Source organism: Neopsephotus bourkii, unplaced genomic scaffold, assembly GCF_033783945.1.
Source record: "Neopsephotus bourkii isolate Nb327-2 ecotype Australia unplaced genomic scaffold, CSIRO-AGI_Nbou_v1 NB_873, whole genome shotgun sequence".
NCBI lineage: Eukaryota > Metazoa > Chordata > Aves > Psittaciformes > Psittacidae > Neopsephotus > Neopsephotus bourkii.
In genome coordinates, this window is record NW_026901367.1 from 487,501 (window position 1) to 514,448 (window position 26,948).

The window sequence follows — 26,948 nt, forward strand, 5'->3', positions numbered from 1 at the left end:
GGTGATCAACTTCAAGAGCAATGATTTCTCATTTAGATGAAAATGGAAAGAGGACTCCTCCCCTTTATGCTAATTCAGCAAAGACAACTCCTCTCCCTTCCTCCCCCCAATATTTTCCTATTACTCTGTTCCCAAATTATACCAATCAGCATGTAAGCCATTATCTTTTAATGCCTCCATTACAGCAGGCTCTCTCTGGGTCTCAAAAAAATCTTCCTTAATGGGAGAAATCGGATTGAAGAGGCTCCATTTTAAGTAGATTATGTGAGTAAAAGTCTTGCTGTAAAGAGTACCAAAAGTCAAAATCACAACCATTAAAAGGTGTTCAGAAACTTTGGGGGGGGAAAGAAAACCAGCAAAAGAAGCAGATTTATAGGAGTGAGCTGTTTTCTATTTCAGATACAGCTCCTGCACTGCATCTTAAACTCGTTGCGGGAAATAAAGACAGTGTATATCCAAGCAAAAGATATGCATGGACTCTAATTGAAATTAATTACACATTCTTTATATTTTCCGTTTCCCTGTTCAAGCTGGACAGGTGGGAATGCTTTTGCTCTTAAGTTACAGAGTCAGGTTCAAGCACTGTAAATCCATTCCAGTCAAACATTAGGCTTTCAGCGCACTCCCCCAGCCAGCTTTGTCCTCAAACATTCCTTCACGACCTTACCCTACTTAAAATCAGACTGGCCCCATCCCCCAGGTCACCCTGGCTGGCTGCCCATCCACACATTTATGTCTGCCTTTTGAGTGTTTTCAGAAGCCCATTAAATTGTGCCTTGGCAGGCCAGACGCATTCAACTCGCCCTAAGACCCAAAGAGAGAAGGTTATCAAATTCCCTCATCTTTGCCAGACATACAAAGCTTGAAGTTCTCTACCCCTGCGAGGAAGCTATGCAGTTGCACAAAGTAAGATGTTAGAACTTGTAAACATGTCATACAATATTGTAATACGCCTGTGGGGCACGGAGACGCACAAAGTTGGGAGGGCCCCAGGACAGTGAGCCTGCCCTCCTGATGGAGCTGTCTTAAGGCAATTTCTTTCTCTTTTTGAGACAACACGATTGGAATTAGCTTCCATAAAGAGCCTGACACCACTTTCTTAAATCAACTGGTTTTGACACTTTTCTTTATATGACCTCCAGTGGATCTTCTTGGCTGGAAGAGGAAAAACAGGGCATGACACTCTTGCACCTTCTACTGGATAACAACAGAAAAGAGGAAAAGAGAGAGAAAAAGTTAAGTTTTACCCTATAGGTAAGATACAGAAAATGCTCACTACAACAAACTTCCACATATTTCCATCCTTCAGAGAAGATGCTTATTTAAGTGCCTTTCCCACTGTCCCATTCCAGCGAGGTGCTTTCTCTTTGCAACCCTAGATCCTGAGCTACAGCTTCAGAGCAGAGCAGAATTGTGCCCACCAGTGATGAGTTTTCCACGACTCGCAATGAGATGACAATGCATCACTCCGAGCATGCAATTAAACCAACACACATAGCGTGAAAGTAAAGTTCATTCACTGAAAACAATCTGAGGGAATGAGATTTGTAACATGAGCAGAAATACAGTAATCAAGGACCAAAATTACACTTAAAATATACATACACAAAATCACAACTACTCTGGACACGAAATAATGCAAACTAACCTTGCCAGGAATGAGCTGCAAAATATCTTCATTTTCTCATACAGTGAAACCCTGATAAAATCACAACTGTTAAGGTCATACAGTATATCAGGTGGAATCACAGTCTTTAGAACTCCATTATTAATGCACACAACCTCACAATCAAAGAGGATAAGAGCACAGTTCCCAGATGCCAATGATTTGATCCTATCTTATTTGGCTGTTTACATTTAAATAATGTGGCCGTATAAATTTAAATAATAAGAACCACCAACAGATGGAATGTAGTGAAATAAAGGTGCCTTGCACGAGACCCTGAACATATACTACACTGTGCTTTACAATTTATTTGAGCAGAGCTCATATTAAAAAAAAGGGGGGGAAAGAGAAAAAAAAAGACTCATTTCTTCTGCCATTATGGAAATAAAAGGACTAGTGCTTTAGTTCATTGCTAGCACTGCCAAAGAAACATGCAGTTCTCTAACCTCCAGTACAATGTACCCATAAGGTACCAAGCATCAAAGCATATTAAAAGATATTAACTGCATATTTGCTTATGAACAAGATAAAAAGCTGTAGGGCCTCCAGGTTCTCAAGCTGTGAGTGGAACAGCTTTGCAATTTGCCTGCAAAACTGCATTTTGATCTTAATGAATATAAAATGGCTGCCATTAAAAGTAAAACAGATTATTTCAGGTCTTTTAGGGCCCATAGCTCTTTGACGGTCTTGGAGGGGCACTATGATCTTTCATTAAAATCTCACAGCAGGACTCCCTCACCAGCAAATCAAGCCTTGCAGTCGAGGAGATTGGCTACATTTAAAAGTAATTTTCAGAAATCTACACAGATTTTCAATTTGGTAATGAAAGCCATAAGAGATGCAGGCAGCATTTTGTTGAATATTGTTACTAATCCAGTGCTCACATTCGTTAGAAATTAAACTGCCCCGTAACTATCACACTGATGGCAGCCTGCCATTTCAGCTCAGTTGTAAACTCCATTTGTTAATGAGTAGCATGTGCTAATTGTTGTCAGCAGCCCTGCCATACATCCCTTCCGTAACAACATATTTTACCTGCTGAAAGGTGTTACCTCTTGCACTGTCAGCATCCGCTTTAAGAGAAGAAATCTCAGAATAGGAGGAAAAAAGAAATAGGTTCAGTTTCATTTGGAATAGCATGAAGTTGAAAGCATACATCTTCATATTGATATCCAGCCCCTCCTAGCACCTCACCCTGCATATGCTACTTCTAACATTAATACATTAAGGTAAGACAAAGAAAGATGCTGTACGCTATAATGGCACAGGGAACAACAGAGGTAAATTCTCTATATTTTAAAGTAAAGGATGCAGCTCCCAGTAAAATGAAGTTGAAAGGTTTGAAAAGTTAGAGTGATCATATCTCATTATTGCAAACAATGTAAAGGGGGGATTAAAACAAAACCTGACCTGGAACTGCGATGAAGCTGGACTGGGACGAGAAAGACTGAGGAAGTTAGTGAGAGCTGATGACTGTGCTGCCCTCAGGTGGAAGGTCTTGTCGGGAGGGGGAGGCCTCCACTTACAGTGTAAACCCAGAAAAATAAAGATAATAACAATAAAAGAAATAAAAGTCAGCTTTAGTGGATGCAACAAACAAAGATACTCCGAAGTGTGAGCAAGAAGGGTTATAATACATGAATCCTCAAATACACCAAATGTGAATTGAATTATAGCAGAAGAAAACCATTTTCAGCAAGTGAATTGTAAATTGGGTTTGTCTCCAGTTCATATTTGAAATGCAAGGTTGATGCTTGGCTTTTCATTTGATTTTTTAGCTGGGGGGATTCTAAGGGAAAATACTGACTTGAAATAACTAAAGCTTTATAGAAGAGCTCTAACACACACACTGTGTGACTGACACACGTTCTCTGAAGCGTGTTTAGTATCCCTGCATCGAGCAGATTAGTTGTTCAACTGCCACAAGCGACAATATCGTATATTGCTGCTTGTTTAAAGTTATTCAAATCAGATCTGTACACATACATGGGGTCTTTTAAAACAAACAGGGTTTTCCTCCAGTCTGCAGGAGCAATCAGAAAGCAGCGATATCATGGGTATTCTGCCTGACAGGAAACTGTCTGGTGAACTTCCTCTTTGTGCTCATTCAGGAATGGAGTACAAGGACTTTCCTGGGGGTTACAAGGGGTGCACAAAGTACCCACAACATCTCTACAGTAACAAGACACTTTTCCACTCCAGGGTAGCCAGCTCATCGGGGTTACAGCATCCCTCAGATTGCTCTAAATGGAGTCCAAAGCAGAAAATCAGCAACTTCAGTTTCAAACCACGCATGAATGATTAACCACCACATCCAAGTGACTGGAAAGACGAAATATGAGGGATCAGTCCAATCTGCTGGAATCTGAAATGGTAATTTTTTTCCCAGTTTCTTGCTTTTTTTTTTTTTTTTTGGCCAGAAGCGGTTAGCTGGAATACCTTTACATGTCATTTTAGAGCTTTCTCACCAGCTTGGTTTCTACCATTTTAATTTTGAGAACAGATAATTTTTTCAAAGCAAAAAGACAGCAACAAAAATGTGCTGCCGGTTTGATTTTGGGGTTGGATCTCCCATTTTTTCCACTTAGCTGAACATTGCAGTTTCCAATACGTAGCAGCCCACAGAGCAATATGGAGTCTCCTTTTTCATCTGCAACCCCTGCAGAAGCAGCAGGTGAATCTGCAGAACACCAGTTTGTACAAGCTAAGACAGAGAAACGCTTTGCTGACTTTGGCAGAAACACCCACTAACCTAATCTGGGCTACTCAGATAGGCAAGCTCAGCTTAGCTTAGACTGAACCACCTATGTGCTTGAGCTTACACCAAAGGATGGTGAAGCTTTGCCTTTTTCCCTTGACATACTCTGTAGATCAACTGTAAACCCACAGTGCTTAGTGACTTGTGTCCAAACTGGTCCAGAGAAGATGGTGTTTGAGTGCAGACAGGAAACACAGTGCTCTCATCTATTTCACATATATATATACATATATATATAAGGCTATACTGCACCTTTAAACTGGTAGCAGTGTAGCTGTGGCAGTGCTGAGATATATACATGCTTCCAAAAGTACAAGCCGAAAGCAGCGTTAATATTGATACTTCCCCTGTGATGAGATGTCTGCAAGGCCATCTGCATACAGTGGACTTCAGGCACACTGATTTCAGTCACATCTTTACCTGCGTTGCAGATGCACCCCAAAACCACTTCTGCTAAACCAAACCATGCAAAGGTGCTTTGAGTGCAAGCTCGAAAGTGTGACTGGGACTTAGTGCAGTGTTGCTAACATGCTGTAAATTCACACCTTAGCTTGATGCATGCTAATATCCCTGTGAATGGGGATGAGAGAAAGGCAACAGTCCTGCAGGTTCCTGAGCACATTGATAAATTCAAACATATGGTTCAGGCCCAACATGTTTGGGAACTTACACAGTTGGTGCTGGCATTGCTATTATTAGCCTTCACAAGAGTGTTTCCAGTGAAGGTACTGATGAGAACAAAGGGGCAGCCACATGAATAAAGTTCTGGAAGGTTAGCTTTTAAATTAAATTCCTTCTTCTAAAATAACTCATCAATTTCTACGATTAAAAAATATTCCTCTTTTTTTTTTCTCCTTCCGATGTTACCTTTCTGGAAGCAAATAGCCCTAACTACACCTTTGCAAACTTGATCTTCCTGCACAAAGATGTGTATTAATGACTATCTCTGACAGTCAGCGATCCATTTTGAGAGACCTAGGAGAAGTGACACACCTTATACCTTTTTACATAAAGGCAAGTACATAAAAAATCACTTCCTTTTTATGTATGCGTCACGTTCTGAAATAATGTGGCTATAAAAAACCTAAAAATCATGTTTATCTTACCCCTATGCAGGAAAGGCATTCATTAGATTAATTTTCTAGTGTAATTTCCTAGGTAAAAAAAGCTCCATTGGTTTAAACATGGCCTACATTTAAAAACGTGACCAAAAAACTCTGAGTAGTTTGGGCTTTTCCGTTCTCTATCTATTCCCTAATCCCTCTCACAGGAGCTTTCCATTCACACATTTTGCATCCAGATGTTACTGCTAGTTGTGGAACTTGGTGAATTAGCTCAGGATTTTGAATGCCATTTCACATTCCTGAGGAAACAGGCCCTCCTGAAGAATTAGCTGTCTTAAGTAGAGTAGCTGGCAATGAGGGAGGAGGAGAGAACAGGAGCAGGGTCAAAAGGAACGGGAAGAGGAATGGAGAGCCATATAAACTTATAAGTAAGACCCTCCCATGGTGAGAATTCTAACTAAACAGTAGGAGAACGGAGCACATACAGCTGGGGTGCAGCATGGCATAATCAAACTCACGTCTTCTAACCACCAGATTTTGCTTTCCTCTTTTCCACACCCTTTAGCAATGCTTTTAACTGAGGTTTTCTAACCAGTCCCATCCAAAAGGAAAACGGAACAAACTAAAAGCTGAGCCAAGTGTCAGAAACGTTTCAGAGGGATACAACACCTTCCTGACCTACACAACTGCACACACAATCTCTTTGCATCCTGATGGGTAACCCAATGTTGCCACTTATTGCTTGATCTGGTCTCCAAGTTTTACTTTGAGTATGGTCCCACTGAAGTGATGAAAACTCCCAACATGACCAAATCTAATACTTTAGATTCACTAAATCACGTGGATTCACTCTGGATTCATGAGTTCAGATTTTCCTTGGTGGAAGGTTTACCAGACAAGCAGCAGCCAAACAGGGACTGTGTACAGAAGGTAAACTAGATCTCACTGAAGTGTATGGCCAAAATCTGACTTCAATAGGGACCAAATTTTACCTTACAACCTGCCAAAAGAAAGAGAGGGAAAGAGTAATATCAAACATTATTGAGACAGAAAATGTTTTGGAGCTCAAAAGCTACAAAATAAGAAATTTGTTCTTACCTCCCCAAAATGGCCCAAATCTACCCTATATTTTTAATTCTGTGGTTAAATCAGCACAAAAAGGTCTACCATCTGATACCTGTCTGATACATAATAGTGGATGTTTAAACAGAAACTGAAAAACTGTATTTACGTCTATGAAATTAGGAAAACATCAGGAAAATACTTCTTTTTCTTATTCAATCTCCTGCACTCAGTGGACCTCAAACCAGCCAGGTCCACAGCTTCCCAAACAAGTCCAAGGTCCACAGTCTGTAACAGTGCTTGCTACCACTCTAAAACACAATGAATCTTTCTGGATGTATTTCAAACCTGTTTTTTCTTCCTGCTACACAGTTGTCTGCAGACAGTCTAGTTTTTTTCCAACCTTATCTATTATTCTGCAAAAAGAATTATTTCTATAGAAGCTAATGCTTCTTTTCCCCAACTTTTTATCATCAAGGTGACTTATAAACAGCTGCAATAAAAATGGTTGTGCATTGGGGTTTTCCCCCCCCCCCATACAAAAGCATTCTCAGTAATGTTTCAGAGAGAGCAGAGGCACTAAAAGATACGTGACATTCATAGATTTCACCCCTGGAGCCACAAAAGCCACACTAGCAATTTCTTCATTTGACCAAAATGAATGGTCATCACAAAAACAAATGTAAGTTTGGTATCACTGATTTGGCTGAGACAGCTTAGGGGCTTGAACTTAATAGACTTCCTCTGACAGATTAGGATCTTCTGGTACGTCTGCATCATCCTGTCACAGCAGATAGCCAAGTCCAAACCACAGGCATGGCACTGCCCTTGATCCATAACCTTCGAATACAAAATAACTGGCTAAAGAATGTAATAAGACTCCCAAGGAAATACCTTTGAAGACAGTATTCATTTTGCTTGGTGGGCTTTTATAGAGGGGGCAAAAAAGAAGACAATTAAGCATTAAGAACTGATTGATGCTTGAACAAAATGCCTAACAGTAAAAGCACATTTCTATATTCCAAAGGACCAGGCAAAGCTATCCCTAAGAAGGGATTAACTGCTATCAGATGATATTACTACTGGATTAATGGTGTTTCACATTCACTATATTTATATATTAAAAAAATAATAAAAAGATCTCTTTTAAAGAGGATATAAGTGATTTGTATAAAACCTAAATGCCCCAAAACTAGATTTTATTTTTATGGCAACGTGATGGATAGTATTCTCTTCATTTAGGCATCTTTAATTGAAGTAATTTTCCCCCCTTTGTCTGAAACCAGCCCTTGCATTTCAAGCCCATTGTTTGGAGAGTACCACAGCCCATGAAAACAGGAAAGCAGTGTGTGACTCCAGAACTGATGCTTTATATTCCAGTGGATATTTTAAGCTGTTCTGACTTGAGAGAGTTGTTTTTGTAACAGATATACTAAAGGTGATCATTTGACTTTATTGCTAGTCATTGCTGACTGAAATATTTTGCCAGATGAAAGTAATTACTATGACTATATTGCTTTTCTACCCTGTTCAGTGTATTGTAACTCAGATATTCAGAGTGTGAAATTCTGGATGCTCACTTGCAAAAAGAAAGTCACATTGTGCTGTGCTCTGGCCTTAATTACGTAAAGCCCATATAGATGTTATCCAGTTTCCTTCCCTACCCGTGTTATCTTATATCTACCAAAGGTTACACAGAAACTCCAACCTTGATATAGAACTGTGCAGATGACAAAGCTCAACACCATACTGAAATATTTGTGTTACAAATGAGAGAACAAGAAGCTGTTTCGACCAGAACTGAATCACTCAGGTCAACTTTTAAAGAGGATGTAAGAAACAGCTATATCCTCATTCAACATTAGTTGCTACCAGCCAAAATTATGCACTAGAGAAAACAATTTGTTGAGACATCCTCAGGATTCTATCCCCTGGAGGTGGGAAACAGGCCTGTGTTTCCCCCACAAAGTCACATCTGCTTGCAGTGGACTTTTTTCAATTCAAGCCATAGTAATATGCGCACAATAAACTCACTGTTATAAATATTTACCATAGTATTCATCATCTTGGTTTTCCTGCTACCCTAACCAGCAGCCACGCTACCATAAATCAGGGGAAGTATTCTGCAGGAGCTGCAAGCTGCTGTCATTGTATTCCTGGAAACAGCCATCCAAGAGGAGACAAATGACACAGGAGACAACAGGAATTGTGGTAGACTCCACATTTCAAACTGCTACATACCTTCTACTCCACTTACAAGGTAAACGTGGCATTCTGGGTGGTAGTAGTAGCAATGTATCTGGCCACAAGAAGGCTTCTGGGTTTATCTTGATGGCAGCTTTTCAGTATGAGCCAGCAGTGTGCGCTTGCAGCCCAGAAAGCAACCGTATCCTGGGCTGCATCAAAAGGAGTGACCAGCAGGTCGAAGGAGGTAATCCTGCCCCTTTATTCTGCTCTCGTGAGACCTCACCTGGAGTATTGTGTGCAGTTCTGGTGTCCTCAACATAAAAAGGACATGGATCTGTTGGAACAAGCCCAGAGGAGGCCACGAGGATGATCAGGGGCTGGAGCACCTCCCATATGAAGATAGGCTGAGAAAGTTGGGACTGTTCAGCCTGGAGAAGAGAAGGCTGCATGGAGACCTCAGAGCAGCCTTCCAGTATCTGAAGGGGGAATATAGGGGTGCTGGGGATGGACTCTTCATTAGGGACTGAAGTGATAGGACAAGGGGTAATGGGTTAAAACTTAAACAGAGGAAGTTTAGACTGGATATAAGGAGGAAATTCTTTCCTGTGAGGGTGGTGAGGCACTGGAATGGGTTGCCCAGGGAGGTTGTGAATGCTCCATCCCTGGCAGTGTTCAAGGCCAGGTTGGACGAGGCCTTGAGTAATATGGTTTAGAGCAAGGTGTCCCTGCCCATGGCAGGGGGGTTGGAACTTGATGATCTTAAGGTCCTTTCCAACCCTAACTATTCTATGATTCTATCTAGGAGAAGCTACACTTAAAGGAGTGAGAGATGAACCCAAACTCATGAAAAAAACCCTCTTTCAAACACACACACACAACTCCTTCTCTCTTTCTTTCTCTCTTGCCATGAATGACCAGTATCGGCAAGTGGCAGTGAAGTTACACTGTGTGAACAACATTTTCCTGCCAAAATTACAGATGTCCATCTCAAAACTCGCTGTCTTCCCAAAACAGAGGCCTACACAACTGCTACCATCCCAACCTGTGACATCTCCAGAAAACGGCACAGCAGTCCCATTCATCGACACTGGATGAGGGTAAGAAGATTCTAACTTCCCGATTGCTCTGTAGCCTTTAACTATCTCTATGACGTCAACCACTGTGAGCCCAAGTACAGCTTCATGATGGCTGCATGAATTTCAGCTGCATTCAGTAAGGTTCTACCTAAGGAATGTAACAGCATTGGAATAAAGAAACTAGGCAAACCAACAGACAGCTTAAAACTAAGATGAGGTGTTTCTGCATGCAGAGCATTCGTTTGCTTAAGCTGATATCTCCATTTCTTTGCCTTAAAAGAAAAGTAATAATCTTATCCTGGTTATCTGAAATATCATGAACTGTAAGTGTGCTTCAAAGGAACTAATCACAGCTACCATAAAGCAAAACCTCACTCCTTCTTGTTGCATTCTCTGCTAGGCTCCATCCACACTCAATAGTGCTAGAAACGGGGTAGTGGAGGATGTATTTACCCACATGATTGTGGTATTTCACAACAGAGTTTCTGTAGTCACTCAGCCTCCAAACATCTATCTACTGTAAATGCATTAATCTCAACCCTTAGCAGGTAGGACTTTAAATCAGTTTTTCTTCTGACATATTTCCATCAGTATTAGTTGTTATTAAAGCAAACTAAAATAAGATTTCTTACAAAAGGTAATTAAGCAGTATAATATAGTAATAAGTGGAATGAACAATATGGAGATGTACAAAAATATATGCCTGGTGCAGTAGCGGACTGGTGTTTCAGGGGATTAACAATTATGATCACCAGTCCTCTTCTGTTTCTGTAATACTCCACACAATCTTTTTTAAATTACTTTATTAACCTTTCCTCCTAGCACAGAAGTGCCCGATTATAGATAATATTTCAAAATCATCTGAAGTGTAAGTGTGTTTGATTTGCTCAGTAATTATTTGTCTACTTTATTACATTGACCAAGCACACAAGCTCCTTGACCAGTTTTATTTCAAGTCCAGTTAAGAACAGGGTCGTATCACTTTGTGCAGTCGCTCCCTTTGGGCCCCAGAGTACCTGAAATTTCATATGGGAGCCAGTAACTTGGGCGTGAGCATCTCCCCCTTTAACCATGCAGGAATCGGTCAGTGTGATGGCATCTGAGGTTAAGAGGTCTGTTCATAAGGGGAAGGCTTTAGTGCACGCACGAAAGAAGTTTATTTGCTGTACTGCAGACCAAAGACATTCAAGCACAAGCATGAAAATTTGCCTTTCTAAACCTAAAAGGGTGTAAAAACCCAATATATTTGTCAATGCATGCTCTTTCATGATAATTTATTCCCAGCATTTCACACAACACATTATTTCAATTTGGATCTGAAGTATTAGCCCATTACCAGCTCCGCTACTATCTGCAGCTTCATGCTAAACATATGGTGATCACAGACAAATATGCACTGCTTAAAACACAGGCCTGGAGAAAAACAAGCGAGTATGAAAATCAAAACTGCAATGGAAAAAAAAGTTTTCCTGCTCTAACTCTGCAGCTTTGGAGGAAAGGAAAATAATATTTACATTTTTTTTCCCCACAGATGAAAATGCAATGAGATGAAACACGGTACGCAGCTTATTCCTGAGGGCCACCACTTGGATAAAAGCGTAAAGCCTGGGGACTTTGTTTACTGTCCACAATCAACAAATGCTGAAATCTCCATATGCAGCAGGTTTCTAAAGCTCTGTTAGTAATACTGTATATTGCTGGTCAACTCAGTCACCCATAGAATTACAGTGGAGGGTATGGATGCCAGTATTTTAGACCCAAACCGAGCATAAAAAACCACAAAGTAAAATTCAGTGTCAGCACAAAGTTGACAGCGAATGATTATAACAGCTTCGAAGCTTGAAAAAGAGTGTAAATAACTAGGATCCCCCGCGGGCTCACTCAGCCTGCATACATAACAACTGTGATGGACAGCCACTATAGTAAAGTACAAGGGGAAAAAAAAAGTCACTCTGCAAAGATGCAAAAATTCCTCCTGCAACGAGTCTTAACTGTCACCTTTCTGACTAAATCAGCTACTTTCATAGAGAAAAAGTACCTACTTCGGAAGGTGCACATTTGCAGTACAGGCTGCTACTTGAACACGTAAACCATTAATATACTTCCCAGTGCTAATAAGCCCCAAGAATCTTTATTTCTTTACAACAAATGATTCAAAGCTACACGTTACCAATTCCTTTCTCTCAGCCATCACCCAATTAACTACAGTAGAGAGACAACCCAGACCAATGAGCAAAACAATTTCAAACAAGGCATATACATGGACATGAGAATGCAAATAGCCTTATCTACCAAACATCACCACCCTTTGTTGCTCCTACAGATGTACATACAGAAGGACACATAGTAATGGCTTTAAAGTGCCCACAAACTGCAAGTGGGTAGAGGGATGGGGTCCTCAGACTCTGTCAGCCATGTGACAGCACTGTGATTATGTGGTCCCTTCACCGTTCCTGGCTGTAAGCTGGGAGCAAGGGAAACAGGAATTAACCATAAACACCAGCATATGCCTACAAATTACTGCATTTTTTAAACTCAATTAGCAAGCAAACTACTTCATTAACTAACTCTTTTTTCCCCCATTATTTATTCCATGCAAGCTTTCAATTTTGGATTTAAAAAATCCCTGATATTAAAACGTTCCTCTTTACCCATTTAGGTTATATTTATCTGAAATTCGGTCGTTGCCTTGATACCAGCTGTTGGTCATTGGACTATTCATTCTGAGAGCTTGATTTTAATTTAAGCTAGGAGCTTGTAAATATAAAACAGAGACACTTGTGATGATCAGGCAATATCTACTGAGGAAAAACAAGTACATCTAGCAAACAGAAAAATTCTCTCATGAGAATGTAAAACCCCATGATTAAGTTCATGGTAAGCTACGGAAAACCAGAACTTCTGCTTTTCCATGATACTAAATGCTTTCTTCCTTCACTGAGCATAGAGAGAGGACCAAGTGCTCAACACTTTGCAGGCTGTGCTCATCAACTTGGTGAATCAGACATGTAAATGATGGGTTTATAATTTCATGAAGTGAAAAACTCACTACTGGGGCTCTGAAAATCCTGAATATGTTCAAGGATGACCCTCAGCAACGGGCTTCATTTCACCCATAGCTATACAATCCTTATGTTTTGCTGGCACTTTTTGATCTTTCTGCTGCTGTTTATTCAGAAGCTTGCAATTTCTTTCCTCACTTGAAAGAACAGTGATAACCAAAGGGCATTTCTGAAAGCCAGCACAGATGCAACTATTTGGTTTAGGCCATTTTGTTTTCTTTGTGCTGTTAAAAAGTGTCACATGCTGGGAATGTTCCCTCAAAAAATGAATTAGACCATGTGAATGGTGGGATAGGTTCACATTGCACAAACTTCTGCAGTGGGATCCTGTTCAAGGAGATACAAGTCTCTACATGACAGTTGACTTGGCTGAAATAGCAAATGAAGGTGGGCACCCAGTGCTCCGGTTGTGGGCTGTTAAGTATACACTGACTGACAAGGCTAGCTCAGTAGACAGCCTTAAGTAGTCCTCTGCATCACAGCTTACCTGCATGAAAGTGGCAAAATAATTACTGGCCTATTAAGAACAGCTTTTTAGTTCCTTTAGAAAGAAGCCAGGTTTAGAAGATTAAAGATATGGAAATTCTGCCCAATTTCACAATTTACATCTGACCTGGCAGTTGCTGTTCCAACCGAAAGAAGCTGATTGTTCCTTTTATGTTTCATCTTGACACCACCATAGCAGGCTTAAGAATGTGGGACAATAATGAAAATGCATCTGCTTTGAAACCAGTCTTACTAAATCCACTGACTACAGGCAAGTTATTGCTGACTTGGGCCAGAGGCCTTTGCAAAACTCTTAGAATAACAACAGGATACAGCAGCAGCAGAATTAAACAGCTGTATTTATAGCAGAATATTCCACTCTCAAAAGGGAAAATCAAAGCTGTCTTTAAACGTTTCTTCCTAGGAGTGACCAATGGAGCAGCAAGCAAAGCGGTACTTGCGAGCCACGCTAAGCGAAGCTGGATTTGTAATCGCACACAAATAAAAGGCAGAAGATGTAGATACACGAGATATTATTCTGTACCAGAATTAGCATAACCCAGCACATCAGAATATTAAAATTTAACAAGGATTTCAAACCATCCTTGTATCATCAGCAGAACCATGTCACAGGTTTCTTTATGGGTTCAGCAGGATAGGTATAATTGTATCAATATTTTAATGCTTGATGCATATTGTCTATGATAAATTGGTCGCATAAATAAAAAAGCACCAATATTCAATTGCCAATGAAATAATCACACATCCTAGATCTTTATTATATCATGCATTATTTAATTACAATAATCAGAACCCTTCTGAAGGTAAAACAAGATTAAAAAGGTTTTGTTTTATTGGATCTATATATTTGATTTACACTTTATATGTTAGCTTTGCATTAAGAATTTATAAGGCATCAATTCAAAGGGTGATATTACAAGAGTTTATTCCGTTTGTAATTAGCACAGTACTCTTAAAGTACTCTGGCTATGAGAGATAATATTTCAGTATTTTAATGAGCTTTTTAAGTATAATTGATGTAACAATCGTTGAATTACACATTTCTACCTGAAGAATAATGACGGAAACATTTTAATGAGAAATGTAATCATTATTAGCAAATGATCTACTAAACTGCCATTTACTGACATTTAAAAGCTTAATAGCAGAAAACTGGATTTCTGTACATCTGCATCCCTACAGATGCTTATTGTCTCAGGTGCTGGGGCTTCCTGGCATAACTTTCTCTCTTAGGTTTTTGTTGTTATATTTAAGAAAAGCTTTCTTTAACTTGCAATTGTCAGCTTCCTCTGGAAAAACTATGGGGCTTGACATGTATACAGATAATTTAAATAAATTAGCCCCTTTTCAGCCTTCAGCATTTTTGCCAGCATAAAAGGCCTCATTCTTGGGAGTATTCATGCTTGCATCAGCTTGATTTTGATGAATGCCTTGTAACCTCCCTGATAGCACCTTAGACATGGGCGATCCTACTACAGTGTTAACAGCAATGTGCAAAGTTACTACATTTTCTTTATTAAAAAAGTATATATATATTCACACACACACACATATATATATCCCAAACCCCACTTCCCAAAGCTGAATTTTGGGGCAGTCACTGCATGAGGGCCATGAGAAAAACAGTACACCACGGACCTCATCTCCACAGGCATTCACCCACTCAAAGTAGTATTTTTCACACAGTTAACATCCCCTTTTCCACAGATTCTGCTCCATATCACCATCTACCTGTTACTGCACACAAAATCTCTCCTTCCCAGTGCACTATCTGTCTCAGCTCAACCTGACACACAGCAGAAGAACGTCTCCTACTTACAACACTTCTTCCAGCCTTGCAAAAGCTCACACTTTGATTCACGCCATGCTCCTGTGAAAGGTGCTCTTTGGAACACAAAGCAGTTATGAGTTCAGAAACAGTCTCTGCAGAGTAGATGGTAGAGGTGGACAGCAACAGCACATACAGGAATCTGGACATCACAGATGTGATGTGAAACAACCGCTACTGGCGAAACAAACATTTATCAGTCTCTAGGCCCACCTGATGTAGGATGAATGGAGATCCATAAACAGACCCATAAACAAATACAGCACAGTTTGCTCTAGAATAGCACGATGCTATGATATTACACAATAGAAAAACTGAACAAGTCCAGAGGAGGCCACGAGGATGATCAGGGGACTGGAGCACACCCATATGAAGATAGGCTGAGAAAGTTGGGGCTGTTCAGCCTGGAGAAGAGAAGGCTGAGTGGAGACCTCAGAGCAGCCTTCCAGTATCTGAAGGGGGCCTGTAGGGATGCTGGGGAGGGACTCTTCGTTAGGGACTGTAGTGATAGGACAAGGGGCAATGGGTTAAAACTTAAACAGAGGAAGTTTAGATTGGATATAAGGAGGAAGTTCTTTCCTGTTAGGGTGGTGAGGCACTGGAATGGGTTGCCCAGGGAGGTTGTGAATGCTTCATCCCTGGCAGTGTTCAAGGCCAGGTTGGACGAGGCCTTGGGTCATATGGTTTAGTGTAAGGTGTCCCTGCCCATGGCAGGGGGGTTGGAACTGGATGATCTTAAGGTCCTTTCCAACCCTAACTATTCCATGATTCTATGATTCTATGAAAAATCCATTCTTCTGAACTCGCTAGCTCCTGATTTAACCCAGTGTGATTGATACAGTTGTGTGCCAGCAGGCAACTCTTTGCGGTTGGAGGAGGTGGAGGAGGATTTTACTAAATTTAGGAACAATTTATGAAAAACAGCAAAGGGTGACAAATCACAGTGATACACAGACATAAACCAAGCAGCACACACAGGACGTGCTCTTAAAGATACTATTCGGCTTGCACTGAGCTAAGTGGGGGTGGACCTGTTCTTCATTAGGCTGAGATGTTGCCAAACCCAAAGCAACACCAAGCTTTTTTGCTTTTAAATACAGTGCTATCAATACTGAGAGAGGCTTAACTTTTGCAGGGGGAGAAGAAGGGGAGAGAGAAAATTGAGGTTACACTAGGAAAAAATTGCCTTTGTTGCATGTGGGGTCCTAAAAATTCCCTCTTTCTCAACCTTTACAGGGAGAAGAGTCTAGAAAAGGGGCAAGAGAGGCTGGATGTAATGATAACATTTCTCTTGCTAATAATGTTCTTTGCTAGCAGCGATAAAGAAGTCTGAGAAAATCTACAGCCTAATCCAAACAAACACACAGCCCAAACCTATGAAGCTAGAAAAGGATGAAATTAGTCTCCTCATCAGGAAGATCTCCTCTACAGACAGACAATTAGATTCTATTCATAACACCACCTAAGGTAATTCAGACTCATCAAGCAACTTATCTCTGGTACCTGGACTGCCTCATTGCCACGTTTGAAAAGATTAGAAGAGAAACTTCCCTTGAATGAGTAGTAATACAGTAGGAGTCCTTCTGCTCCTTTAGGATGAGGGGGGTTGAAAGAGACAGACAAGAAGGTGTGAGCTCCCAAAAGGATGCTCTACCCCAGATGTTGCCCGCTTGTGTCAGGGCAGCTTTGCTTTCACACACAAAAAAGGAGGACTTGCAGCTCTTCACTGCAGGTCAGGTTCTGCTCCAGATCAAACTCCTGGAAGTTCCAGCAAAGCTTTCTGATGGAATTACTCAGCTCTGTCTTTGCTCGCACGTTGCCTCGTGGTCCCAAAGAGATGGCAGTCTCACTTACTTAAAATGCCTTTCTTCTCAGAGCCAGAGAACGGACAGAGGACTCCAGGAAAAACTAGGAGGAATTAATTCCCTGGGATTCACGCTCCAGTCTAATTCAGAGCTGTCTTAGAGAGGACAGCCCTTTCCTCCTCAATGCTAAAACATCTGCAAAGGAGACACAGCCATGAACAGGTTACCAGCTGTCTCGCAAGGAGCTGCTGGTGACCCTACAGGATCTGTGTTACATCTCCAACCCCTGTGCATCAAGCACAATGAAAAACAGCCTCTGCTCTCCCCTTGCTTGGGAAGAATATTGCTGTACATCTCCACCTGGAGACAAAGCCTTTTAAGATTCCCCAGCATGGCTCTAGCTGGGTCTTCTGAGATCTGTGTGCTTTCCAGGCCAAAACTGACTCATATTCTCATTAAGCAAGGACTGGAGAGGCCTTCATACATAGACTTATTGCACAAAAAGCCTTTATAAAAGTAAAACATGTCTAGAAATTATATCCAATATATATATATCTCCAGGCTCATAAATAAGACACATTCTGAAAATCAGGTGCACTGCTTAGCTGTTGCAATGATTTAAGTGAGCTACCAGGGAATATCAGCAGAAGTGACACAGAAACCAGGAATGGACAAAGGTGAGTAATAAACCCAAGAAAAATCCTTGAGCCAAAAATATATCAAACCCGGCTGCGCTGATGTGTTTTCATTGCTTAGAGATGTAGTGCCATTCTCATCTGGTTAATTCCAATTCAGCGTTCCTTTGATATACCTTTTATAATTTTCAGTCTAATTATAATGAAAATCATTTTTCAATGTAATTCTGTAATAAAAATGTTTCCTTATTTCTCATTACCTAAGAACATGATCTTGCACAGCTACTGAGCATGCTTACAATGTGTACAGTGTAGCTTCCCTTTCTTAGTATTTAATCTCTTCATAGTCTACAGATGTCAAGAGGTTCAGATTAAGCTTGTTAAAGATCTGCTTCACTCTAACTCACTGATGATTATTTATTTAGCAGTTTTATGTAACCCTGTCATTGATAAGCACTCTATTAATTTGCCGAGGGACAAATCAACACTAGTTATTTTTCTACTGGCTATTAGATTCAGTGCTGCTGTTTGTTACAAACCACTTGCCAGTTAATTATAAATTATGGGTCCTCTTTGCCTATATTAATTGATATCTCCTCTGCCTTTGTAATACTAGACAAATAAATTGAAGGCAGGATTTATTAAGCAGCGCATGTCTTCCGTCTCTTGATTAGGATTCTTTACTTTTTAAACATTTATACTTGTTTGTACAGATTTGATGGCAGAACAGTACATTAGAGAACTGATCCTTGGGGTGTTTTTGGGGAGACAGGAAGACTTATTTAACAGCTTCCCACAAATTAGCTCGAAGTGACACACCATTTAAGTTAAGCAATTTTTAAATGCTCCTTTTGATTTAATAAACTCTGAGGTTACAGTGTCTTTCTGTACGGATACAGCATGCATGTATTCTACAGGAACTGTGCCTGTACTTATCTGCATTCGGGAAGCACCACATGCACTGCTGCCTTCTGTGTGCATAGTGTTTGCATGTCTAAACGAGTGTGAGAACAGACACATTCACGCAGCATGTACAGAGAATGACATGCGTGAATAGATGTATATCTGCCTCATACCTCAGGTAGTAAAGAAAGGTTCTCTGGTGGTTATTTTCATGCAGAAAGAAAGCATTACGTGGACAGTTTCATTTTCAAAACCTGAAGGTGTAATGAGTGCTTTTGAACAAGGGACTGTGGCCATTTTTAATTCATCTGAGTTTGAATTGCATAAAATATTTGTATTCTCCTCCATATGTATGTGTATACATATACATATCTATATATATATGATCACCAGCTATAAGGAATGCACACTTTCAGAGAGATGCTCACACGCTGCAAAGAAGCAATAGCCAAAGTTTATGCCATGGACTTCTGAGAAGAAACTGAATTCTTTTGGCTCTCTTGCCAGTGCCAAGCCCAAAAGTATAACACAAAAATCAGCATCCTGAAACACCTCGTTGGTTTCAAGGGAATTCCTAACAATCACACCACTGCCGACATGGGCCCAAAGGAACAAAACACAACACCACTGCAGTGAGTTCAAATTGTACAGCACCTGAGTTCCACTCCCCAACCTTTAACATCTACTCCTCTGTGTAACAAGGATGTGACACACACAAGCATTCATCAGGGTTATAAAAGGTTTTACCCTCCCGTCACTTGGTAGGTGTCAGGATCCATTGATCCCAGGGATCGCAGTTACATTCCAAACCTCATTATGAACAGGTTTTTAATGCAATTAATAGCTTCATCTGCAGCACCCGAAGTGTTCTGCTATACACTAAGTTAGATAAATTCAAAGGATGCACTTTCCCGACCTTGTGGATGAATGCATTGCTGTATTGACTGGTCACAAGCAATATCTCTCTTATTAATTAACTCTTACAATGCACTGATTACTATGCGTGTATGGGTGTGTATGTTTTCTACCAGGCAGAACATCTGTATCACCCTCTGAGGCCAGCTCATGAAGGGTAACAGCCATAATTCTACTAGAGCTATACTAACACATGGTATCTTCCACATAAGCTGCATAATTACTGCCCTTTCATAGTCAGAATACTCCCAAACATGTACCCATGAGCAACCTGTAGCTCAAGTGCCTTTTCAAGTAAATGTGGGAAAATTACCTGAAATTGCTTACTGAAAACAAGCAGCAAAAGCAAATTAATCATAGGCATTCTTATAAGCATATAGGAAAAACTTAGGGCTTATAATCATGGGAAAAGCAACGATCACCTATCAGTTGCTCTTTAAGTCTTTAGACTTTAACTGATAAAGCCTAAAGACTCTATTTAATGTCTATTTTCTTGAGCACCTTTGTCTCCATATGCACAACCAGTGCTGCTCAGATTAGATCAGCTGAAGAAACCTTGCTTAAAAAATAAACTCTCAATTTATTAATGCTATTTGTCTACTTTACCAAAGCCATTATTCTGATTTCATTCATTAATGAGGCCTGAAAACCACTGTGAAACATGCAGACAGGCAGCACAATGGGAATGGAAATACAATTATTAGTAGTAATAGTAATGTTTTAAAAATAGATGCACTTATAGCTTAACAACAAGGCACTTATTTGTGGCAATAACAACAACTTGATAACTTTTTGAACAGGATTATATTGAAGAATCGAGTATAACACAACAAGGTCAGAGCCACCCAAACCAGCCAAGTCCTCACAAACTTCAATGCACAGACATCTGCAGTGAGATCAGGCTGACACAAAATCAGACAGAGAATGAGCCCGTGCTCTATAATGGGCTGCACCTGAACTCAAGCTGCTAGGGACATGGTCGACACAAGACCTTCCCGAAGTAATGAGTATAGCTGGGGAAGGTAGACAAACTGGGTCTACAAACTGTTCCTTGGGTCTTAAACAGAAGCAGCAGACATCAAAGATGAAAACCAGTGTGAGGGGTCCCTGCCTATGGCAGGAACTAGATGATTTTAAGACCCTTTCCAACCCAAACCATTCTATGATTCTATGAATAGTGCTCAGAGTTTAGTTGGATATGGACCAGTTTAGCTACTGTCCAAAGAAAGGGCAGTTGGTGCCCGTGAAGGCAAAAAGAACAGCAGTGATAAAGTATTTATCTGTAGAGGGAAAGAGAGAAGCACAGCTTATGGTCTGTACCACATGGGGAGAATACTAGGGAAGGTGTTGGGGTGAGGGTATGATGCGCTGCATCTCTATTCTGGCATCTCTGTGTGCAAGGTCACTGCAGAGCAATGGACCCTTCACCCTGCAAGGAAGCAAAGCTGCAGTCTATACCCAGATCCTGCATCAGACATCCATGATGATGCCAATGGATCTCAGGTAAGGAATGGGTAAACCATTTCAAATGAAATAGGAAATGACCTGAACTGTTGCTGTAAACCTATTTTTTTCCAGATTCACTGAAGTTTGAACAGCTTTCTTGTTCTATTTTCCATTTTCTTTCAGAAGAAATGTAAAATTGAGGCCTTGACCACTTAAGGTCATTAAAAATCCCATTAACCTTTTCACAAGGTAGGGCTTAAGTAGGGTTAATTAAGCAATATTGCTTCACAAGGGTCTGAAGAAGCATTTTTCCTTCCAGTTTCAACAGATATGCCAGTAGGTTTGCATGCCTCCCACAAGTTTTGCTTTATATTTTGGATCATGTCCCCCCAAAAGAAAGAAAACAACACCATTAAATGGAACAAGCCCAGCAGAAAACCCTGCAAGCCCCAAATCTGACGTGGTTGTAATATACACCTCAAAATGCATGGATTCCATACGTCCCACTGGAAACAACACCCGTGCTCTTTTAAATGAGACTCGGTGGCCAATAGAATGGTTTCTACACCATACAAAAGGGTTTGAAATAAACATATTTGTATACTACAGAAATCCTCTCTATAATGAATTAAAGAAAACACTGAGTCATTTTCCACAAACCATAAATAATCATTTACATTTATTCATTGCTGGGTGCTGTAAGCGTTCTCAGAAAAAGAACTCAAAGCAAAGACAAATCAGTCATAAAAAGTGAGAGAAATATGATAAACTACATATTAGGCCAGAGAAAAATCTGCTGTAGAGAGCTTGGAAACTGTCACCATACAAGAGGAATCTGTGACTTCCATCTGTAACTGCCTTCAATCATCTTCCTCCCTATCCTTCATCAGAACTCCCTGTACACATTATTATTCGAGAGTTATCTACATATAGAGATAATAATAACCAGCCAGAATCCCATTTGCAAGGTGCTCCTTTTTAAATACAAGGGGAATATAACTCAGAACTCTGCAAAACTCAACTTTCTCTTTTCACAGGAGTCCGAAACTGTTTGCAGGCAGAAATGGTAGCAGATGGGTAACATGATCCTCTGTGCCATCAAGTTCTACCGAACTGCTTAATGAAGCTGAGCACTCTTTGGTTATTAATCCTCATGTGTTGGTAAGTCATGGCAAAGCCCCCTAAAAGCATGTAGAAAATAAACTTTTCAGCCTGTTTTGTTCACAAACTTAATGATGTAATTAATTAAATCAGACAGCAGCAAACTCCAAACAGATAACAGGGTTTTTTTACAGTGAACAAATACACTACAGGACTTCCTGCCACAAGATATCCCCGCTAATAACTTAGCCCAACTAAAAACATTAGACATTTATGTGGCCAGCAAGCACATACAAGACCAAATACACAATAACTCTAACATAAAACACATTTTATCAGGCACAGCTTTATCAGAGAGGTGAAGGGGACTGCATCTCCTATAGCAACAGCAACACTGAGCGGCATGTGCTCTTCCATCCCATGGAAGGGTCATTAGAAGGTATATGCTTGGCACAGGAACCTTTCTTCTCCTGAAAGACTTCATATTAAACACAACCATAAGTTGACAACAGCTGCTTCCAGACCAACTTTGGGTGATCTGGGGAAAGCCTCTCTGTATTTCTTTCACTAAACCCTTTAAATACTCACCTACCAGTGCTATGTTTCATGGCAAACTGAGCTGGTGCCTCTGTAGGTTGGTTTGGAAATGGTACGAACGCTTCCTGACAAAGTGAACTGAATACTGCACACCATCTGGGTTGTTTGTGCCTCTAAAGCATATACAAATGAAACCCTATTTATCTAAATGGTTGAACATGAAATCAAAATATCTTAATTCTTGACTTTCCCCTAACTTGGATAGAAGTAGTTGATTTCAGTGACCTTAGAAGTCCTTAGACCACACTGGAACTTCAAAGTTGCACCTATTCTGAATTTCCTTGTTCATCTACAGTTGAAAATAAACAACAACCCCACAGTACCTAAGCACTGTAAAACCCCAACATCCATAAATTACCCAGGTTGGTTGCAGAGATACACAGGGTTCAGGCATACAGGGATGCTGGGGATGGACTCTTCATTAGGGACTGCAGTGACAGGACAAGGGGTAATGGGTTAAAACTTAAACAGGGGAAGTTTAGATTTGATATAAGGAGGAAATTCTTTCCTGTTAGGGTAGTGAGGCACTGGAATGGGTTGTCCAGGGAGGTTGTGAATGCTCCATCCCTGGCAGCGTTCAAGGCCAGGATGGACGAGGCCTTGGGTAATGTGGTTTAGAGCGAGGTGTTCCTGCCCATGGCAGGGGGGTTGGAACTTGATGATCTTAAGGTCCTTTCCAACCCTAGCTATTCTATGATTCTATGATTGTTCACCTACACAAACAGGACTTGAAGGTTTACTACATATTCCGAGACAATACTTCACCCATTGTCCACCAGGAATCCAACTTCTCCTCCTCCAGAATCACTACAGACATAACTAACTTAACACCTTCTAGCAACAGCATGAGGTACCACACACAAAAAGATCTCCATGCAGTGCATGGAGAATTAAGCTGGAGAATTACAACACAAACAGTTGTAGCTCTCAAACATATGTTCATACCACTAGATCACACTTCACTATAAAATATTACCTGACAGGACCCATATTTATTGAAAGAGAAGTATATATTTTCTGCTGGAGTGGGAAATACTTCTCATTTTTTAGCTGTTAATATTCATTTTATGAGTTTGGTGTCTGAAGATCATTATTAATGTCTTCTTTGGATTTCATTAACACTACAAAAAAAACCCAGAAGACAGTTTTGATGCAAAGCTTACTTTAAGTGGGTAAATTCCCTGGTTTTTCTCCCTTCTTTCTTTTTTTTTCCAAGCCAGAAAGGGTGGATAAAAGACCTATAAAATAAATGCTGAGTGAATAGGACTCTCGAGCTATAGAACTTGTGCTGTGAAAATTCGACTTTGTCTGGCAAACACTATTAAACAGAAATCTATGAACAGCAGGTTTTTTTCCCATTTCATACAGGGGGAAAAAAAGAAATCAGATCTGACCCAGTGACTTCGATGACAATGGTGAGAGTCCTACTTTGTACAATGAGTTATAGAGACAGGATTTTTACTCTTGGGTGGGCATTTTAACATTCCTAGCAACAGAGCTTCACTACTAGACTTGCTGAGATCACTTACTAGAGCTCTGGTTGCTGGCACCAGTGACTCTGGCATGTCAGAGTAACCCTGATGAGCCCTCCCGGTTGGTTTTTGCTTTGTTTGGGGTTTTTTTTCCCCCCTTTCACATTAGGTTCTAAACTGCACACTATAATTAAGGAAGTGCTGTCAAAGAGCAGATTATCATCACTGCCATCTCTATTATTAAATGCTTTCTGGAATTTGAGGTTTAGGTACACAAACTTCCTACTTTGACAACACCTTGGGTCATTTCCAATTGGAATTCAACACCAGGTGCCAGTGGTGAAGTGCCTCGAGGCTATCAAAATAACTGGCTGTGTCACCTTGTCCTCCTAATGATCTTTACATATTTAACATAAACATCATAAAAGTAAGTGCTTATTCAAGCAGGACCACTACATATGTTTACCTGGGCTTGCTTTTCTAACTTGCACTGCCTATAATAAATAACTGGGAAGAGAAAGAAAAAAACCTCTTAACTGCTACAACAGAGCATCAAACTATGGATTTGGAAGTCTGATGCTTGCTGATGTATCAAATAAACCCCACAAGCTACTCTTGAGGGGGGTCATAATGGCAGATACAACCTATTTGGAGACCACTTCTTTTCTTACAGTGCTGTGTGCTTCTCATTATAATGATAACATCCAGCATTTATATGGCTATTTACATCTTTTAAGAGCTGTACCAACAACTAATTAATCCTCACAACACCCTGTAGGGTAGGTAAGTATTATTATCCCCATTTTATAAATGGAGAAATTGAAATGGAGGGGTAAAAGTGACTTGCTGGAAGGCAGTCAGCAAGTTATAGGCAAACCTCAAATGAAAACACAGGGGGTGCCTGGCCCCCAGGCCCATACTCTGCCCACAGCCAGACCCTGTTGCCTCTCACAAGAACTAGTGTCTGATTTAAGTCACTGTAACCATCCAAGCTTGTCCAAAAACCCCTGTATCACACCCCATGTGTTGCTTCCATCATGCACTCAAGGCATTTCAATCACAACAATGTCAAGCAGTGGAATGGTTTGCCAAGAGAGGTTGTACAGGCTCCATCCTTGGAGCTTCGCAAGACTTGACATGACAAAACACCAAGCAACCTGTTCTGACCTAACAGATGATCTGTCTTTAGGCAGGACACTGGATTAAAGACCTCTGCACTCACCCCCAAGCCTGAATTATCCTATTTCATGAAGTAGATGTGATGGTTACACGTTTTCAATCGCTTCACACTGACAACTCTTTTATTCAGCTGGGTTCTTCATTTAGGTGCTTTGGCCTACACTTTGGCAGGCATACCTATACACAGCACCAACATGAAGAAATAAATGTAACTGCATCACATGGCATTTAACAGTGAATAAAAAAACCTGTCACTTCTGTAACTTATTTCCCTGTTTGTATCCACATTTAAAGTCATCACCAAACATGATCTCTTCCATGAGAGAAGACAACCTCCAGATTTTCCTCCAGCTGTGTTCCTAGCAAAATCTGATGAAGAAACAGGAAAATCTAAAGGGTTACTGTTAGTATGGGTAAGAGCCAGGCGAAGGCTACATGATAGCGTCACTTAGATACACAAAGCCATACTCTGTGTTACAGGACAGAAAGAAGTTCTGTCCCTGAGCAGTCCTATCTTTGCCAGCAGCTCTGGATTCAGGTCCAAATAAGAAAGTGGCAATAGCAATACAAATGCTCCATGACCCTCCAGGTCCCAGAACTACTTCATCTCCTTAGCAGTAGCTTGCTATTTAGGGGAGCTCAACTTGCTTTTGGGGAAGTAACAAAGGTTTAGAAGTGCTGGGTATCCTGCAGTTCCTGCTAAAATGAAACCGAGCTCTTTGGGAACTTTTGTTATTTCATTCTGATGTCTAATGGGAACTGCTGGATGCAAAATCGTTTTAGGAATTGAGCCTTAAACTTCCTTATCAACTCCCCTGCACTCCTCTAAAAGATTGTTTGTAGCACTGTTTGCATGTACTTCAGCAAATAGAAGAAATTACAATACTTTGATTGCTTGAAAATAAAATTAATGGCCACATTGTCAAGTAGAAGCCAAAAGATGAAGCTGCACTAGAAGCAGATAACACCAGAAAGTAAGAGCATGCTTTTATACACCTATTACAAAGGTTAAAAGCCTGGTTACCTGTTGCCTTATTCTGTTCACAGCCACTTAGCTAAAGAAAGAAGGTTTTAAAATGGGAAGTTGATAGTATGGTTATCTTTCACCTCTGCTTGTAAGTCCTCAAGGAGTAAACAGTGGATATCAGGCAATAAACTGTACTGCTTTATTACAGCTGGCTTATTCCAAAATCTGATCTCTATACCTACCTACAGTCAAATGGACTACTGCATACTGAACTCTATTTCCTGAAGAGTAAGGAGACCCCAACAGAATCCAAGAGGAGCATCTCAGAGACATGAATTCTTAACAACCCTCCCTTCTCCTTCTTTTCGTTCACTGTGAAGCCAAAGGCTAACCTGTATTTAAGATTCTTGGAAGGCATGCTTAGAAATGTCCACAAATGGCTAGGCTTACAGAAGTGCCACAATTCGCACAGTAGCACAGTTGCTCAGGTTAAGAAAAGAACACAGCATGATAATGTCAACAGCCTTTTAAAATACTATATATATATAATCTATATATGTATATACACCTGTACCCACACACATAGTTCCTATATACACCAGCATCTCCAGGGTTCACATTTGTGATTACAGACAGCAATATAGACGAAGCTACCACGGTTAAACCCTTTGTGAGAGTTATTAAGCTGTTGACAATATGAGAATCAGATGAATTTACC

General features: G+C 40.4%; 1 long non-coding RNA gene across 4 annotated transcripts in view; it reads left to right on the forward strand.

Annotated features, from left to right (window-relative positions):
- The window catches only part of LOC133214120 (uncharacterized), a 22,600-nt gene extending 4,302 nt beyond the window's left edge, over positions 1-18,298 (forward strand). For 2 of the 4 annotated variants that reach the window (XR_009725996.1, XR_009725998.1), the window contains 4 exons: positions 1,143-1,254; positions 3,869-4,039; positions 11,345-11,490; positions 16,447-18,298. This is a non-coding gene — a long non-coding RNA (uncharacterized LOC133214120). The remainder of the gene's footprint in view (positions 1-1,142; positions 1,255-3,868; positions 4,040-11,344; positions 11,491-16,446) is intronic. The other 2 variants (XR_009725997.1, XR_009725999.1) reach the window with 2 other exon arrangements.
- The last annotated feature ends 8,650 nt before the right edge of the window (positions 18,299-26,948 follow it).